The sequence below is a fragment of the Stegostoma tigrinum genome, chromosome 21 (genome assembly GCF_030684315.1).
Source record: "Stegostoma tigrinum isolate sSteTig4 chromosome 21, sSteTig4.hap1, whole genome shotgun sequence".
NCBI lineage: Eukaryota > Metazoa > Chordata > Chondrichthyes > Orectolobiformes > Stegostomatidae > Stegostoma > Stegostoma tigrinum.
The window spans coordinates 5,418,991-5,437,410 of NC_081374.1; the positions used below are offsets into that span (position 1 = coordinate 5,418,991).

Here is an 18,420-nt window from a genome sequence, read left to right on the forward strand (position 1 = left end):
TACCCAACAACTTGCTATATGATGTAGTTGGAACCAGAAGATCTTCTGGACTACTGTTCACTTCTGGTTGCCCTGTCCTAGGAAGGATACAGTTAAGCTAGAGAGGGGTCAGAGGTGATTTACCTGGATGTTGCTGGATATGGAAAGTTTTTGAGTTAGAAGGAAAGGCTGTGACTTACAGTGCAGGTTGAGGGGTGACCTTTAAAGGTTTATGAAATGAAGGGTATGGATAGGGTTAATGGTAGGTGCCTTTTTTCCTAGGATGGGGAATTTCAAGACTAGTGGGCATATTTTAAAGATGAATGGAGAGAGAGATTTAAAAACAAGAGGTGCAGTTTTTACACAGGGTGGTTCACGTGTGGATTCGACATCCTGAGGAAGTGGTGGATGTGAGCACACTTGCAATGTTTCTAAGATATTTAGATAAGTACATGACTAGAAGAGGTTTGGAGGGATATAGGCTAGGAGCAGCGGGTAGGATTAGTTTAGTTGGGCTTTTTGTTTGGACTGAGGGGTGCTTCCATGTTCTTTGACTCTATCAGCCTAAAATTCCTCTTCAATGATGCTTGCAAGTTCCTAAGCACTTATTAGTAACTAGGAGGTGTGAACCACTGAGTTGAAAAAGTGACTTTGCCTACATGATTTGGCCTCTCAATAATAATGGAACCAACAATGTCAGATCAGCACTTCCTGCATGACACTTTTATGGCAGAACCTACATCTTAGATTGATCTGTTCAGCCTTCAGCAAAAGAAACTTCAAAGTAAATGGTACTTGTAATATGGCCCACCCCTTGGATGACCCATATTACAAGTAGCAGTTTTAAAGCTGGGAGTAGGTTTAACTCCAATTCATGTATTCACCATTTTTTGATTATCATTCCTGGCCCATGGTGGTACTTGCAGGATGTTAAGGATGTGTCACCTGTAAAGGAATGTAGTTAGATGTGACCTTGGTTTCTTGTTTCTCTTCTCTCTCTGTCCCTCTTCTCTCTTCCCACCCCCCTCCCCCCTTTTTCAATAACACTGTATTTGGGCTGGGAGGAATCATAATAAAGAGCAATGACCTCATATCTAATGATTAGAGTCAGATATTGCTTGTCTAATTCCTTCCTGAAGTTATGAAGCCCTGAACTGTAGGAGAATTGAGTTCTGTTCTATGCTATGAATTCTTCCAAATTTGATAGGAACCATACTGAAAATGCGGCAGTATCAATTGTGTGTTATCTGCAAAACTTCTGTCAGTAAAATTTATCAAGGTTTCCAAGCATTTATTTTCCAAAGTGCATTGGAAGTACGCACTGGATAGTATAATTGGACCTAAATAGTACCTTTTGGGACACTGGAAATGCAGTAAAAAGTAGGAATTGCCAACTTAATTATCTGCCCTCTGACAAGTGTGTTAAAGTATCAATTCTGCAGTATTAACAACTTTACGAAATTATCTCTTTAAGAAATGTTCTAAAATTCTGAATCTGAGATAGCCATATTTAATTTCCATTTTTGTCTTTGAAGGAATGCAGTAGTTTAGAAACAGTAACTTTGTTCTAACTTTCATGTATCGTGGGATGCTGTGGGGAATGTAGGTAGATAATAAATGGGTGGTAATGAGTTTTGATTGTTCAGATGTTAAACTGTAAATTATGAATACCTCAGAATCTCACTAAGCCTTAAATTGCTAGGTGAGATGTACTGAGTATGGGGAGGGGGGTGGGAAGGCAGTAGAGTGTAACAGTTGAATATGTATGGAATTGCAATGATTCTTACTAATGGAAGAAATGATCTAATAAAGTGACTGGGGGGGCTTGAGTTACAGCTTGGGGCTGACTTTTATCCCTAGAGCATGAGAGGCAGCGGGGCAACCTTTTTATAGAAGTTCAAAATCATGAGCATGAATAGCCAGGTCATTTTTTTTTCTTGGTGAGGAGAGTCCAAAACTACAGGACATGTTTGAGGTGAGTCGGGATGATTTTAAACATCTGAGGGGTAATTTTTTCACAGATGGTGCCTGTACAGAGTGAGGTGGCAGAAGAAGTGGTGGAGACTTGTGCAATTACAACATTTTAAAGGTGTCTGGATGGGTATATGAATAGGAAGGGTTTAGCGAGATGAGGGCTAAATGCTGGCAAACGGGACAGTCAAATTGGGATGTTTGGTTGGATGAGTTTAACTGAAAGATCTGTGTTTATGACTGACTGTATAAGTGCATTTAGTTGAATTGCTGGTGTATTGTGCCTTCTGTTCTGTCTTCCCTTTCCTACCTCTATTCCTGATTTTTGTGTCTCTAGCTTCCATAGAAACCGAGCTCATCAGTGCTGGTTGGTGTAGTACCCTAAATATTGCAGTAGTGACGAGGTGGCTTTACTTTACGGAAGGGTAATAGCTTGTATCCCCTGAGTATTAGACTAAGTATGATTTGACTACTATTTTGAGGTTTAGATCTGATCTGAAAAAAGTCTATCTTTAAGTTCTCCTTACAGTCTTCCTGTGCTACTGTCACCTCATTCAAGTGATTCAACCACACATTCCAAGTTGGCAAAGGTTTTGTCGTTCTTTTGACAAGTAGAGAAGTGGATTAGAAGCCAGACATTGTTAAAGGTCTGACTCAATTTTGTGCTCATGCAACTACCTTGCTATTTTTAATATGTATCTGAGATTTATCATCTTGTATTATGAATGTTATGGCCAAATAGGGACAGAACCAAATGATCAATTTCTAGTTTAATTGCATTTTTACCTTTTCTAAAGGTGTCTTTACATTTAAATAACATGAAGGAATTATATCCATATCTAGTTTTCTTAAAACGCTGAAGCCTTCATATAGAACCTCTTAGAACATCACCTGTTGCACCTCTCTAATCATAGAGAAAACTCTTTATTCCTTTTTTGTTTTCCTTTCACAATTACCAGCTCAAGTAACCAAAGAGATTCCAGTTCTGTGCACCTTGTTTTTAATTGTGTGGGTAATCATTTCTCTGGAATTTCACATATATGACAATTTGTAAATACTTCTACATTTCCCTTCATTCTTGTGTCTACCTCAAAAGAATCCTTCATATAGTCACCCCATTTTACAGGCCTTCACAAACCAATGCTGTTTCCCTTTTGACCCACTGATCCAATTTCTCTTCTGGGTATACCAGTAGTTACCCTGCAGTTAGTTTTAAACTTGGTTTCTCCTGCGTTTCTCTGTTAAAAGAATGGAGTGACATTTACAAATTTCTTATCCAAAGGTGCAGTTCCTCAATCTGGTGAGTTTTAGAAAGGTAGACTTTAAAAGTAATGTGAAGATGCTTTTAATATCCTAAATAGGAAACCATCCAATCTTTGTGGATGACCTTTCTTCCATTATTTCCTCCATGACCAGTTCCTTTATCGTAAATCCACAGGGTTCCTCCCCTTTGTTTATTTTTGGGCTCTTTTATACCACTAATGTTTTATCCTGTTCCTCTACTGAAAAGTGGTGCAAGTGCATCATTTCCTAATTATCCATCATAGGCTTGCATATGTTATGTATGTTTTTAAGGCCAATACAGTATTTATAGAAAGTTCTGGTTTCAGGATAACCTGCGTACAAAATCCTAAAAGGAAGGTAGTACATAAAAGTAACACGTTTTGAAAGCAGTGCAGTAGACAACAGCAATACACCTAAATATTAATACTACTGACTGGAACCAGCCCCTGGGGTGCACTTCAGCTTTTTATATAACGCTTAATACTTTATTTTGCTATATTATGAACACACTGTTGGCATGGCCTAGAAATCTGTGTGAGTGACTAGAACAGCAATGCAGCTTTCTTGAAAAACTTGCCTATTGGAATTTACCCTGAAAGCTCTGCTTCAGTCCCACTCCAGACCATGCAATCAACCCACTGTTAAGTTGTAGTGTATACTGAAGGATTGCTTGTAATGTGGTTTGTATTTTCTGTTGACAAAGTCTTAATCTGTCACTTACAAAATAGAAGCAATAGGTGGTCCATCTGTGGCTGGGGACACAGGTTGAACAGAAGTATAAATTTATCTGCTAATTTTGAGCTGCAGTAACCTGAATACCATTAGAAGAGAACTTGTATTTGAATATCTTTCGCATTCTTGGGAGAGCTTCACAGCTTAAACTGTTTCTGCAAGCAGTCTGTAGTAACTGAGTCAACAATATCCAAGATTTATTGGAAAATTACTCTTGCAAAATTTCTTGTCTTCTAACTAAACATATTTAATAAAATATGATTTAAGACAATGGTTGTATTAAGAAATGAATTTTGTGCACTTCCAGCTAAAATTTCAAAGGCTGAATAGTTCTGTCTTGGGTTATTGTGTCCATGATCCAAATTGTGGCATGTTTACAAGTTTACTGTCATGGTGTTTTATAAATATTAGGATTTTGTAAGATTTTGTTTGTGTGTTTGTGATAAAAGATTATTTTCCTTGGGCATCAAGTGTTTTAGCTTTTGCAATTGCAGGTGTCCTGCTGGACAATTTTTTTAAGCAGCTTCAAATTGCTATAATGCAGGCAGCAGCTCTTCCAGTTAATTGCTAATCTGTTCATAGATGAAAACTGAGAGGAACATAGAACATAGAACATAGAACAATACAGTGCAGAACAGGCCCTTCTGCCCTTGATGTTGCACCGACTTGTGAACTAATCTAAGCCCCAAAGCTCAAGATGCCCTCAACATAGCCAGAGAGGTTCTCACAAAGGGTCCACCCCTATTGCTTGATATGGTGAGACATCCAGGTCTGTTCCTTTGTGTATCTTTGGAATGCGGTAGAAGTCCCTATGCAAGAAGTATGGGGGATGAGAGTGTTTAGGGTGCTCTGAAGGACTGGATTAAAAGTCTTGACCAGTCTGTTTAGCTGACAGATGTATTCTTTGGTTGGATGGAAGGGGTAGCTTTGTCAGGCAAAGTACTCCTAGAGAGAGAGAGAGAATCAAAGGATCTCTTAACCAAGATGAGAACTATAGGCTAAATTGCATGACCAAGAATATCCAGTCGAGTGTTTCTGCTTGTGATGATAATGATGTGAACGTTAGACACTACATCTCTGTTTTTATTCATTAAATGGATGTGTGATCTTGTGAATGTGATTGCTAATGTATTACTTTAATATTGAGGGAGTCAGTTGGCTGGATATCTAGAGTGTAGTGAAAAAGGAGGCCTGGGTCAAATCCCTGTCCTGGCTATGGTGCTTGTTGGAGGGCCAGACTGTTCGCCTTGCTCCATGCTTATAGAGTGGTTACTCTCCAACTGTACACAATATATTGTCTCTCTGAAATGAAGAGAGATTCCTACGGCCCTTTGTAGACAGTGCAGAGCAATTGATACTAGATCACTGGCCCACAGCCAACAAAAATATCCAATTTTCACTTATTCATGAATAAGATATTGAATAAATTTTGGTGGATCAGAGACAACTAGCATGGATATGTAAAGAATAGGCTATGCCTGAAGAGCCTGATTGAATTTTTGAAGAGTCAAGTAATGGAGAGAGGAATGAATATTATTTATCTAACCTTCCAGAAGGCATTTGATAAAGTCCATCAAAAGTGGCTTTTAGCTAAAATTGAAGACAACTGAAGGCAAATTATTGAGTTAGGAAACTTATTGAAAGGTGAACCCAGGCCTCCTGGCTCAGAGGTAGGGACACTACCACTGCACCACAAGAACCCCCAGCAGTAATTATCTGCTTTCCTTTGGCTATACCTGATATTTTAAAGCACCATGTTTTAGCTGTATTGAAGAGCCACATCTATCAGTTTTTGAGTTGGAGTATATGCTGTGCTTCTACCTGGTATCTAATATGGCAGCATGTGAGAACTCATGATTGGTTAATTGTCATTTACTGCGATATAGTGAAAGGTGATGTTCTACATGCTTATACAAGCAGATCATGCCATATGAAGTGCTTTAGGGAAGCAGGATAGTGCGTAATAATGTTACAGCCGCAGAGGAGGTTTAGATTAGATTCCCTACAGTGGCAACAGCCCTTCGGCCCAACAAGTCCACACCGCCCCTTGAAGCATCCCACCCAAACCCATTCCCCATATAACCCACATACCCCTGAACACTATCTGGGCAATTTAGCATGGCCAATCCACCTAGTCTGCACATCATTGGACTGTGGGAGGAAACCCACACAGACACAGGGAGAATGTCCAAATTCCACGCAGTCACCCAAGGCTGGAATTGAACGGGTGCAGAGGAAAAAATCAGAATTAACATTTGTGGTCCGTTCAAAAGTCTGATGAACAGCAGGTAAGGAGCTGTTCTTGAATCTGTAGATGTATTCAGACTTTTCATATATTCTGCCTGATGGGAAGAGTATAACTGTGGTGGGAAGGAATCTTTTAGGTTAGTTGCAGACAGCAAGAAATACATAGAGACAATGGATGGAAGGTTGGTTTGTGTGATGGACAAGAATGTCGTAGAGACAGATGTACAGCACAGAAACAGACCCTTTTGTCCAATGTTGACTAGACAGCCTATATAAATCCAGGCCCACTTGATGCATATCCCTCAAATGCTTCCTTTTCATGTACCCATCCAGATACCTTTTTTAAATGTTGTAACTGTACCAACCTCCTGCATGTCCTCTGGCAGCTCATTCCATATACGCACCACCCTCTGCATGAGAAAAGTTGCCCTTTAGGTCTCTCTTTACATCTTTCACCTCTCACCTTGAACCTTTGCCCTCTAGTTTGGGACACCCTCCCTCTGGGTCAAAGACTGTGTCTATTTACCCTGTCTGCGGCCCTCATGGCCTTTATAAATCTCCAAGGTCACCCCTCATCCTTTGCTTCAGGGAAAATAGCCCCAGCTTATTCAGCGCCTCCCTACAGCTCAATCCCTCCAACCCTAGCAACATGCTCACTTAATCTTGTCTGAATCCTTTCCAATTTTGCAACACTGTCTCCCCATTAGAAGGAGACGAGAACTGCGTGCAATACTTCTCAGTCAGAGAGGCATTGGCCTAATAGAACATAGAACAGTACAGCACAGAACAGGCCCTTCAGCCCACAATGTTGTGCCGACCATTGATCCTCATGTATGCACCCTCAAATTTCTGTGACCATATACATGTCCAGCAGTCTCTTAAATGACCCCAATGACCTTGCTTCCACAACTGCTGCTGGCAACGCATTCCATGCTCTCTCAACTCTCTGCGTAAAGAACCTGCCTCTGACGTCCCCTCTATACTTTCCACCAACCAGCTTAAAACTATGACCCCTCGTGCTAGCCATTTCTGCCCTGGGAAATAGTCTCTAGCTATCAACTCTATATATGCCTCTCATTATCTTGTATACCTCAATTAGGTCCCCTCTCCTCCTCCTTTTCTCCAATGAAAAGAGACCGAGCTCAGTCAACCTCTCTTCATAAGATAAGCCCTCCAGTCCAGGCAGCATCCTGGTAAACCTCCTCTGAACCCTCTCCAAAGCATCCACATCTTTCCTATAATAGGGCGCCCAGAACTGGACGCAGTATTCCAAGTGCGGTCTAACCAAAGTTTTATAGAGCTGCAACAAGATCTCACGACTCATAAACTCAATCCCCCCGTTTAATGAAGGCCAAAACACCATATGCTTTCTTAACAACCCTGTCCACTTGGGTGGCCATTTTAAGGGATCTATGTATCTGCACACCAAGATCCCTCTGTTCCTCCACACTGCCAAGAATCCTATCCTTAATCCTGTAGTCAGCTTTCAAATTCGACCTTCCAAAATGCATCACCTTGCATTTATCCAGGTTGAACTCCATCTGCCACCTCTCAGCCCATCTCTACATCCTGTCAATGTCCCGCTGCAGCCTACAACAGCCCTCTACACTGTCAACGACACCTCCGACCTTTGTGTCGTCTGCAAACTTGCTGACCCATCCTTCAATTCCCTCGTCCAAGTCATTAATAAAAATTACAAACAGTAGAGGCCCAAGGACAGAGCCCTGTGGAACTCCACTCACCACTGACTTCCAGGCAGAATATTTTCCTTCTACTACCACGCGCTGTCTTCTGTTGGCCAGCCAATTCTGTATCCAAGCAGCTAAGTTCCCCTGTATCCCATTCCTCCTGACCTTCTGAATGAGCCTACCATGGGGAACCTTATCAAATGCCTTAATGAAGTCCATATACACCACATCCACAGCTCGACCCTCATCAACTTTTCTAGTCACATCCTCAAAAAACTCTAAGGTTTGTAAGGCATGACCTACCCCCCTCAAAGCCGTGTTGACTGTATTTGATCAAGCCATGCTCTTCCAGATGGTCATAAATCTTATCCCTCAGAATCCTTTCTAACACCTTGCAGACGACAGACGTGAGACTTACCGGTCTATAATTGCTGGGGATTTCCCTATTTCCTTTCTTGGAGAGGAATTACATTTGCCTCTCTCCAGTCCTCAGGTACGACTCCAGTGGAGAGCGAGGATGCAAAGATCTTCGCAAGTGGCGAAGCAATTGCATTTCTCGCTTCCCAAAGCAGCCGAGGACAAATCTGATCCGGGCCTGGCGACTTGTCAATCTTAATGTTTGACAAAATTTTCAGCACATCAGCTTCGTCTATCTCTATCCATTCCAGCATGCACACCTGCTCTTCAAAGGTTTCATTCACTACAAAGTTCGTTTCTTTCGTAAAGACAGAAGCAAAAAACTCATTTAGGGCTTCCCCTACCTCCTCAGGCTCCACACACAAGTTCCCTATGCTATCCCTGATCGGCCCTACTCTTTCTTTGATCATTCTCTTATTCCTCACGTAAGTGTAAAATGCCTTTGTGTTTTCCCGGATTCCTTCTGCCAAGCCTTTCTCGTGCCCCCTCCTGGCTGTCCTCAGACCATTTTTGAGCTCCTTCCTTGCCTGCATGTAATCCTCTCTAGCTGAACTTGACCCTAGCCTCCTCCACCTTATGTCAGCTACCTTCTTCCTTTTCACTAGAAGTTCCACCGCTCTCGTCATCCAAGGTTCCTTAATCTTACCCCTTCTTGCCTGTCTCAGAGGGACATATTTACTCATCACTCTCAACAACTGTTCCTTAAACCGTCTCCACATGTCTGTAGTTCCCTTACCATGGAACAACTGCTCCCAGTCCATGCTTCCTAACTCATGTCTAATCGCATCATAGTTTCCTCTTCCCCAATTAAATATCCTCCCATTTTGCCTAATCCTCTCCTTCTCCATAGCTATGTAGAATGTGAGGCAGTTATGGTCACTATCACCAAAATGCTCTCCCACCACAAGATCTGATACCTGCCCTGGCTCGTTTCCGAGCACCAAGTCTAGAATGGCCTCTCCCCTCGTCGGCCTGTCAACGTACTGCGTTAGGAAACCCTCCTGAACACACCTTACAAAAACAGCTCCATTCAAATCTTCTGCTCGAAGGAGGTTCCAATCAATATTAGGAAAGTTAAAGTCACCCATTACAACAACCCTACTGCGTGCACACTTTTCCAAAATCAGTCGACCTATGCTTTCTTCAATCTCCCTGCTGCTATTGGGGGGCCTGTAGTAAACCCCTAACGAGGTGACTACTCCCTTGCTGTTCCTAATTTCCACCCATACTGACTCAGTAGGCAGATCTTCCTCGACAAAGGAAGCTTCTGTAGCTGTGATACCCTCTCTGATTAGTAGTGCTACACCCCCTCCTCTTTTTCCCCCCTCCCTATTCTTTTTAAATGTTCTAAACCCTGGAAGATCCAGCAACCATTCCTGCCCATGAGAAACCCATGTCTCTGTTATGGCCACAACATCATAGCACCAGGTACTGATCCATGCTCTAAGTTCATCACTTTTATTCCTGATACTCCTTGCATTAAAGCAAACACACTTTAACCGATCCCTTGGTTCCTTCCCAGGAAAATACTTCCCACTCGCTGGTCTACCTCTTGCTACTGCCTCATGATATGCCTTGCTAATGATATTGCTGGACTGAAAATCCAGTGACCAAGATAACATTCTGGCTATGAATCCGACCATGGCTGATGGAATTTAAATTCAATAAATGTGTGGAATTGAGAATCTAACAACCATGAATCCACTGCTGGTTGTTGGAAAAACCCATCTCTGGCTCGCTTATATCCTTTTAGGGAAGGAAACTGCCATCCTTACCTGGTCTGGCCTACATGTGACTCCAGACCCACAGCATTGTGGTTGACCCTCAGCTGCCCTCTGGGAAGTTGGAGGATGGCAATAAATGCTGTTAAATGCAAAGCTCTCATCCTGTGAATGACTAAAGGAAAATAAAACGGCCAAGCCAATGTCCTGTACAGCCGCAACATGACCTCCCTCTATATTCCATTGACCAATAAAGACAAGCATGCCAAATGGCACCTTCACTATCCTATCTACCTGCAACTCCACTTTCAAGAAACTGACCTACACTCCCAAGGCTCCGTGTTCATGGCTCTAGTGTCTTCCGAAGGGTAGTTGCCAAGCAATGCTATGATACATCCAGATAAAAATGGTGAATGAGTCACGAATGCTTACAGCTAGATTTGCCTAATTGTCTGAATGTGTGCTATATCATTTCTCAAGTACTGTAATTGGTAAAGCAAATTCCAGTAATTTGCACGTGCATTATTTAGTTACGCTAGTTGTACTGTTTACATCAAAGTGCAAATGGCGCTGCATAAAGCAAGAGATCTTGCTACAGCAGTTACTGGGCATAAAGATCGGACACATTGAGGATGATCTTTCAGCCTTTCTTCTGCAAATCTTAAAACAACCTGTCACATTTTGAATTATTGCCTGGATCCCATTCACTGATTGCCCATGGGTGGGAATAACATTTACATGTGCTAAATGACACTAATACCTGAGGTTCATATTCTTTCATGTGCTGCTGGTGTTATTGACAAGGTAGCATTTATTAACAGTATCTAATTTCATTTGAGAAAGTGGTGTTGAGCTGTTACCTTGAAGCATTGCTGACTTGGGGGGGGGGTGGGGTATCTTAATTTTTAAGGGAATTCCAGGATTTTAACTCAAAGACAATGAGGGGTTGATTATATGCTTCCAAGTATGGACAGTGAGTGGTTTGGAGAGGAATGTGTAGGTTGTGGTGTTGTATCTGCTATCCTTGATCACCTTGGTAGTTAAAAGATCTGGCGTTGGTAAATCTGTTTAGAAGGAGCAGTTAAAGGAGGCTTTGAAATATAGTATGATACTGTTGCCATTGTTGAAAGAGGCATCAATCAAGTAGTTTTTGTCCATGTTGCTGTCAAGCTTGAGTGGAGTTGCCCATCCTGGCAGTGGAGAGTATTTCATCATGCCCCTAAGTTGACCTTTATGTATAAAAACAGGATTCAAAAGGTGAGTTATTGACTGAGAATCACACAGACTTACTCATGCAGCCATTGCATTTGGTTGGACCCATTCCACTTCTGGTCAGTGGTTACCCCAAGGATGTCAGTTTTGTAACGTGAGTTTCAACGATTTGATACTGCTGTTGAATGTCAACTGGAGATGGCTGGGTGGACTTTATCTAATACATGGTTTGCAACATTGTACCTGTGAAATATAAACATGCACAGAAAGAGAGGCATAGGAGCAGCAGTAGGCCTTTTGACCTGTTGTCGTTCAGTATGATGATCGCAGATCAATGAGCTCAGACCCTAATCCTGTTCTCGTCTTCCCCTCATGCCTCCATGTCCTGTGATCCTTTTAGCTAAAGAGCTATATCTACCTCAACCACTTTGTGTTGGTGAATTCCGCAGGCTAATCACTCCCTCGGTGATGAAACTTCTCATTTCCATCTTAAAAGGTTTACCCCTTCTTCCTAATGCTTAAATTATGACCCCTAGTTCTAGAATCTTCCACAATTGGAAACATCCATCCTCCATCTGACCTGCCTGGTCCTGTTAGAATTTTGTGGGTTTCTACAAGTACCCCGTTTTTCTAAACTCCAGTCAACCCATGCTCCTGCACAGTTATGCCACCCCAACGATTAATTTAGTAAACCTTCCTACAACAGGGATGTCTTGTTGCTGTACTTGAATCTTCTCACTACGAACACCCAATGGCACTAGCTTTGCCTTCATTACTGCCTGCTGCACCTGTGCTTATTTTCAGCAAATGGTGTCACTGAATGTTCCCCCCCTCAATTTAAAGTTGTTCAAAGAATCTGTCATCGTTTTTGTGCTACCAAAGTGGATATCTCATTAATCTATGTGAAATTATCTTTGCCATTCACTCTACTTGTTCTGGTCACGTTACAGCATCTGTGCTCTCCTCTCAGCTCACCTTTCCATCCAGTGTTGTCACTTGCAAATTTCGATATTACATTTGGGTCTCTTGTTTAAATTATTAACATCGTGAATGGCTGGGGTGCCAGCACTGATCCCTGCAATACTCCTAGATACTGCCTAACATTCAGACCTACGTAGAACATAGAACATAGAACATAACAGCACAGTACAGGCCCTTCGGCTGTCGATGTTGTGCCGACCTGTCACACCGATCTCAAGCCCATCTAACCTACACTATTCCATGTACGTCCATATGCTTGTCCAATGACAACTTAAATGTACCTAAAGCTGGTGAATCTACTACCATTGCAGGCAAAGCATTCCATTCCTTTAATACTCTGAGTAAAGAAACTGCCTCTGACATCTGTCCTATATCTTTCACCCCTCCTGCTCGCCGTCGTCATCCTAGGAAAAAGGCTCTCCCTATCCACCCTAGGGAACCCTCTGATTATTTTATGTTTCAATTAAGTCACCTTTCAACCTTCTTCTCTCTAATGAAAACAGCCTCAAGTCCCTCAGCCTTTCCTCGTAAGACCTTCCCTCCATACCAGGCAACATCCTAGTAAATCTCCTCTGCACCCTTTCCAAAGCTTCCACATCCTTCTTATAATGCGGTGACCAGAACTGGACACAATAGTCCAAGTGCGGCCGCACCAGAGTTTTGTACAGCTTCACCATAACCTCTTGGTTCAGGAACTCGATCCCTCTTAATAAAAGCTAAAACACTGTATGCCGCCTTAACAGCCATGTCAACCTGGGTGGCAGCTTTCAAGGATCTGTGTACATGGACACAGATCTCTCTGCTCATCTACACGACTAAGAATCTTACGATTAGCCCTGTACTTTGCCTTCCGGTTACTCCTACCAAAGTGCATCACCTCACACTTGTCTGCATTAAACTCCATTTGCCACCTCTCGGCCCAGCTCTGCAGCTTATCTATGTCTCTCTGCAACCTACAGCATCCTTGGTCACTATCCACAACTCCACTGACCTTCGTGTCGTCTGCAAATTTACTAACCCATCCTTCTACGCCCTCATCCAAGCCATTTATAAAAATGACAAACAGCAGTGGACCCAACACCGACCCTTGCGGTACACCACTAGTAACTGGTCTCCAGGATGAACATTTTCCCATCAACTACCATCCTCTGTCTTCTTTCAGCAAGCCAATTTCTGATCCAAACTGCTATATCTCCCACATTTCCATTCCTCTGGATTTTGTACAATAGCCTATTGTCTTATTTCTCCTTCTTTCCCATCTTCAAATCAATTTTATATTTGTCTTCATACACTACTCCCAGTCCCATGCACTTCAGTTTTATGGATTACTCTTTTAATGGGACTTTGTCAGAATGCCTAAATAAATCACATCCTGTAGGCCTTTTGCCGCCTTCATGCCACTTGATTTTTATGGTAAAAGTTTAAAGCTGATTAATTTTGTACATGAGGGGGAAAAGCTTATTACTTTATTTAAAAATTGGACAACCTTCTAACAATACAATAAATGCCAATTATTTTTAATAAGTTGTGAAAGATAAAGTTGCCTGCTTTTAGCTTTGCATTGTTTCTGCTTTAAAATGGAGTCTGGTAAGTAAATGTTGGTTATGTATGTATATTGCTAATAAATAAACACTTGTAAAGATGCTTATTTGCTTCTGAAATCATCAGTAGCTTGTAAGTGTCACACTTTTTAGACTTGGTCACTTTTTAACTGGCTCAAGCAAAATCATAAAGTCTGCCTTGGTTTTTTCAGTTAATTGGCTGATTAATGAAAGTGGCTTTCCATTATTGTCTTTCTCAGATATGCTGGGATGACATGAATGCCTTAGGCTTCTTTAAAGGAGCCTATCTGGAACCAATTTCTTGGGCCACTATAGCTTCATTTGGACTGACTTGAATTCAAGGTCAGTGGTAAATGCATCGCAGTCATATTTGGAATGTGCACTTTATTGGACAAATTGAAAGTTACATTTTGGGGCACTTGCTACATGTTTCTTAAATTTTTGGATCTGGCTTCTAGTTTTGTAGCATTTAATCTATACCCGTTGTGTAAAGAACATTTAACAGTGAGTTGACTTGCTTTGTAACTATCTTTATTGTCTACTTTGTAATTGTAATTGTTATCTAGCTTCAGATGGGAAAACCAGTACCTACTAAGTATCTTCCAGGTCCTTTTGATACAGTAAACTTATCAAATCAAGTAACTTGTTCAAATTTCATGGCCAGGAGATGTTGAGAATCTTGCAGCATATACTCTGAAAATTAGATATGGCACAAAGGAGGCAAGTATTTTTCACTTTCTCTGCCTAGTCGTGAAGTGATCCTGATTCGTTATTACATGAAAGAAAAAGGAAACAGTTCTGGAACAGAGCTGTGCCGGTTGCGTGGCGATCGCTATACTATTAATCCAGACACCCTGGTAATGCTCTGGATACTCAGATTTGAATCCTACCCAGGCAGATTGTGGAGATGAAATTCAGTAAATAATCTGGAATTAAGGCTCCAATGATGACCAGGAGGCCATTGATAGGTCTTATCCCTAACTGTCTGGTTCACTGATACTGCAAAGGCTGGTAGTTTTCTTGCCTGGCCTCCCATGTGACTCCAGACCCAAGTGCTGTGATTGACTTGACTGTCTTCCTTCTTCTGGTCAATTTTGTTAAATGCTGGCCTGGCCAGTGACACCCATTCCTGTGAGTGAACTTTAAAAACTAAAATAGGACACTGTTTAACTCTGGATCAGTTAAATTCAGTGGGGAGAGAGATAATGGGAACTGCAGATGCTGGAGAATTCCAAGATAATAAAATGTGAGGCTGGATGAACACAGCAGGCCAAGCAGCATCTCGGGAGCACAAAAGCTGACGTTTCGGGCTTAGACCCTTCATCAGAGACTCTCCCCATCCCCCTCTCTGATGAAGGGTCTAGGCCCGACACGTCAGCTTTTGTGCTCCTGAGATGCTGCTTGGCCTGCTGTGTTCATCCAGCCTCACATTTTAAATTCAGTGGGGATCATGTTTTGCATTATAACATGACCATTAGGAACAATTCCACGGATCTGTAGCAGCATACGTTGCTCATCTTTTGCGTAAGGAAGGACCTGGAATAATTCTTACAGATGTATATTGTCTCCAATATGCAGTAGACTTAATATTCAAAGTATGAGTACATTTCCCTTTCCAACATTTGATGTTGATGATCTACAGGGTGTGGATTTGCCAATATTGCATGTTGACTGAGATTTGATTGTCGTTCTCTGCTTGAAGTGTGTCTTTTATTTCATAAAAGCCATTATGTTGTAAAATCAGAGAAACTGCACCAAAATTCAAAGTATTTGAAAACCACTTGGCATTCCTCCAAAGCAGTTCGGGTGTCTTATCAGTTTTTAAAGAACTTAACCCTTGAATTTTTTGTATATTCTGAGCCTAACTGGAATTACTTGATGATCAGCCACCAAAGAAAATTCCCAAATTCTCCTTGATGAAATGTAGCTGGCTCTGCAAAACCTGCTGTTGGGGAACAACAATAACACCAAGATTGGTCTGTGTAAAACATCTACAGACTTTGAGAGCAATATACTGTGGATGCTGGAAATCTGAAACAAGCACAGAAAATGCTGAAGAAACTGAGTAGGTCTCGCAACATCTGTGGATAGTTTGTGTTTTAAGCATGACCCTTCAGAAGCTGCTGAGTTTCTCTAGCATTTGTTTTAGCTACAGTTTTTAAATGGCTGTACACAAACTGAAATTTAAGACATCAGGATGGGCAACCTCCTGCAAGACTTCAAGCTCTTAATTTAATCTGGAAATCTGGAGCATAGTGAAATATCCGGGCTGGGATACAGCTTTTGAGCTATATTTTGGGAATCTCCTCTTTTGTGTGTAATCATTTTTTCTTTGACATTGGCAAGGTTAGCACAAGGAAAACCTTTCTGAGTGGGGAGGAAGAGGGAGTAAATAACTTAATTATTTCTAAACCTTCCTGTTGTACAATTTGAAAATTTGCATTGACTTCAAATGCATTCTCAGTTTGAGATGAGTTTCTTTTGCACGTGGAAGCTTTGAGGTGTAAATGACCTACCTGTTTGAGGTACAGGATTATAATATAATAAACTTATCACTGTACTTGGTACATATGACAATAAACCAAACTTTCTTTAAAGTGTAGGACCCTTCAACAAAAAGCAATGGGCATGCTACCTGATCTGGTGCAATTACTCTTGTGCAGATATAAAATCTTTCCAAAAATTGTCTAAAATGGTCCAAGTACTGAAATAGTGTCCCCAGTACTAAATGGTAATTGCTACTCAAATAGTCCCACTTTAAATGTGCAATTCCAGATTGTTTCCCCATTTTAAAATGAATGAAGGTACCATGAATTTCAGATGCTGTAGTCAGACAACACAATGTGGAGCTGGAGAACTCAGCAGGTCAGGCAGCATCAGAGGAGTAGGATGAAGGGTCCCAACCTGAAATGTTGACTTTCCTACTCTGTTGCATGACCTGTGTTCCTGCAGCTCCACACTGACTTTAAAATGATCGAGTTGTGTTGTCTGTTAATATTGCCCCTTTAATACTAGGGATACTATTTCAGTACTTGGACCATTTTACAAAATCTTTCCAAAAATTGTCTATCTGCACAAGAGTAACTGCACCAGATCAGATAGCATTCCCATTGCTTTTTGTTGAAGGGTCCTACACTTTTTTAAAAAAAAACGACCTCCCAGTCGCAAACCATTTCCATTTCCACTCCCCCTCCCATTCTTTAGATGACATGTCCATCATGGGCCTCCTGCAGTGCCACAATGATGCCACCCGAAGGTTGCAGGAACAGCAACTTATATTCCGCTTGGGAACCCTGCAGCCCAATGGTATCAATGTGGACTTCACCAGCTTCAAAATCTCCCCTTCCCCCACCGCATCCCAAAACCAGCCCAGTTCGACCCCCCCCCCCCCCCCCCCACTGCAACACACAACCAGCCCAGCTCTTCCCCTTCACCCACTGCATCCCAAAACCAGTCCAACCTGTCTCTGCCTCCCTAACCTGTTCTTCCTCTCACCCATCCCTTCCTCTCACCCCAAGCCGCACCTCCATCTCCTACCTACTAACCTCATCCCACCTCCTTGACCTGTCCGTCTTCCCTGGACTGACCTATCCCCTCACTACCTCCCCACCTATACTCTCCTCTCCACCTATCTTCTTTTTTCTCTCCATCTTCGGTCCGCCTCCCCCCCCCCCCCCCCCCCCCCCCCCCCCCTCCCTATTTATTCCAGAACCCTCACCCCATCCCCTTCTCTGATGGGTCTAGGCCCGAAACGTCAGCTTTTGTGCTCCTGAGATGCTGCTGGGCCTGCTGTGTTCATCCAGCCTCACATTTTATTATCTTGGATTCTCCAGCATCTGCAGTTCCCATTATCACAGTGAAAAGTTTATTGCTTGGAGTGTGATGCAAGCAGGTTATAGCAAACAAAACATACGGATCATAGTGTGTTTAAACAGTGAGGTTACAACATTACTTTGCACAGGAGGCACACAAAAGCAAGATCAACATTAGATTTTAAATTAGAGGTCCATTCAGCAGTCTAATAATGGCAGGGAAGAATATAACAAGTGTGGACCTGGATGAACACAGCAGTATCTTGGGAGCACAAAAGCTGACGTTTCGGGCCAAGACCCTTCTTCAGAAAAGAGGGAGGGGGAGAGGGTTCTGAAATAGGGAGCAGGGAAGAAGCTGCTTTTGAACCTGTTAGTACATGTGTTTAAATCTTTGTACCTTTTTTGTCTGATGGAAGAGATTGGAAGAGTTTAATCAGGGTGGGAGGCAGAAAAGCAGCCAATGAGATGTGTAGATAGAGCTCATGGGTCAGAGGTTGGCTTGTGTGGTAGCCTGGGCTGTGTTCATGACTTTCTGTATTTTCTTACAGTCCTGGGCAGAGCAGTTGCCATACCAAGCTGTGATGCATCCAGTTAGAATGCTTTCAATGGCACATCTGTAAAAGTTAGTGCGGGACCTTATGGACATACCAAAATTACTTAGATATGAGGAAGAGGCGTTGTGCCGCCTTGACCATCTCATCCAAATGAGAGAGTCGGACGGATTGTTGGTTATCGTCACTGCTGGACCGGTGTTGAACATGATGTGCTCCGCGCACGCACACACCTGCCACCACTGCTGCCCCCCCCCCCCCCC

The 18,420-nt window shown here is 42.2% G+C and overlaps 1 protein-coding gene across 3 annotated transcripts in view; it reads left to right on the top strand.

The window, feature by feature from the left end:
• rap1aa (RAP1A, member of RAS oncogene family a) overlaps positions 1-18,420 on the top strand; it is a 147,317-nt gene that overhangs the window by 14,554 nt on the left and 114,343 nt on the right. Inside the window, exon 2 of one of the 3 annotated variants that reach the window (XM_048553554.2) lies at positions 14,034-14,136. The exons of the other annotated variants lie outside the window; for them this stretch is intronic. The gene's annotated coding sequence lies outside the window, so the exon portion shown is untranslated. The remainder of the gene's footprint in view (positions 1-14,033; positions 14,137-18,420) is intronic. 3 annotated transcript variants of the gene reach the window in all.